Source organism: Trichechus manatus, unplaced genomic scaffold (genome assembly GCF_000243295.1).
Source record: "Trichechus manatus latirostris isolate Lorelei unplaced genomic scaffold, TriManLat1.0 scaffold00096, whole genome shotgun sequence".
NCBI lineage: Eukaryota > Metazoa > Chordata > Mammalia > Sirenia > Trichechidae > Trichechus > Trichechus manatus.
The window spans coordinates 5,373,825-5,375,444 of record NW_004444032.1 but is presented as its reverse complement, the minus strand read 5'-3'; positions in this window follow the sequence as shown (position 1 = coordinate 5,375,444).

Genomic DNA, 1,620 nt, shown 5'->3' with positions numbered 1-1,620 from the left:
TGAATATAATAGGAAGTAAGGTGGGGACTCCACTAGAAAGATTTTAAAATGAGATAGAGAGAATGAAGGGACGAGGAAAGATGCAATTGTACAACTTTTTTTGTAAAATTCAAAAAAATTTTCCTTGGCTTTGCCTGATACAGTGTATCCAAGAGTAGTGGTATAAATGGTCAGGACACAAATCCACACCATAAAATTTGACATAAAATATTCATAAAGGTACTTTAGGATGTGTGATAACTTTATCCTGTAACCCAAATTAGTACTACTTCTAAATTCAGTTCATTACCAAGTAGGAGAAATAATTGTGTGATTCTTCACTTGTCAAACTTAATATCTGCGTAAGAGTGGGACCAAGAAAAAGCATCAGTGAGTCTGCTGAGTTGCCAGCCCTATGGTTAAGTAGTATGTTAAGCCAGAAAGCCTGACCATGGGAGAATGAATGTGGGAGTAAACCAAGGTAATAAATGAAAACAGTGGAATATTTTCAGAAGAGACACTCATAAGTAGATCATAATTTCAGGGCAGAACACAACAAGCTATTTCTATGAGAATTTCCTAGAGCAAAAGAATAATACTCTTAGCTATTCCTGTCAGGCTTGGCAGTGACTAATAGACAATGTTGGAAGAATATTCAGATCTGTTTTCTTCACAAAAGATGAACAAGACCTCTAATGATTCATGTTTTTGCCTGAAAAATTCCACCTGGAAAATGTGGAGAAAAAAAATGATGTCATCCTCCAAATACCTCAACTCACTGGTGGTCTACTACAGCTTGTTGTTGTTGTTGTCAGGTGCTGTCCAGTTGGTTCCAACTCATAGCGACTCTGTGTACAACAGAATAAAAACCTGGTCCTGCACCATCCTCACAGTCATTTCTATGTTTGAGTCCATCATTGCAGCCACTATGTCAATCCATCTTGTTGAGGTTCTTCCTCTCTTTGTTGACCCTCTACTTTACCAGCATGATGTCTTTCTCCAAGGACTGATCCCTCCTGATAACATCTCCAAAGTACACTATCCTCCCTTTTAAGGAGCAGACTGGCTGTACTTCCCAGATAGATTTGTTCGTTCTTCTGGAACTCCATAGTATTTTCAATATTTTTCACCAACACCATAATTCAAAGGCATCAATTCTTCTTCAGACTTCCTTATTCATTGTCCAGCTTTCTCTTGCATATGAGGTGGTTGAAAATAACATGGCCTGGGTCAAGCTCACCTTAGTTCTCAATGTGACGTCTTTGCTTTGTCCGTTTTCCCATTCTTGCCTATTCTGTGATATTCTTTGGACTTGGGCAGACATGGCTGTGGCAGCATGCTTGTCCACTTCCACACTTTTGTCTGTTCTGTGATATTTCCTTGAACTTGGGCAGACATGGCTCTGGCAGCATGGTTGTCCATTTCCCACTTTTGCCTTTTGAATATATGCTGAATAAAACAGACTTTTTGCTTTACTAGACTTTGTGATGTTTTTTCCCCTACAACAGTTAATGGTGTAGAGGTCTTTTGCAGCAGATTTGCCCAGTGCAATATGTCCTTTGATTTCTTCACTGCTGCTTCCATAGGTGTTCACTGTGGATCCGAGTAAAATGAAATCCTTGACAACTTGAATCTTTTCTC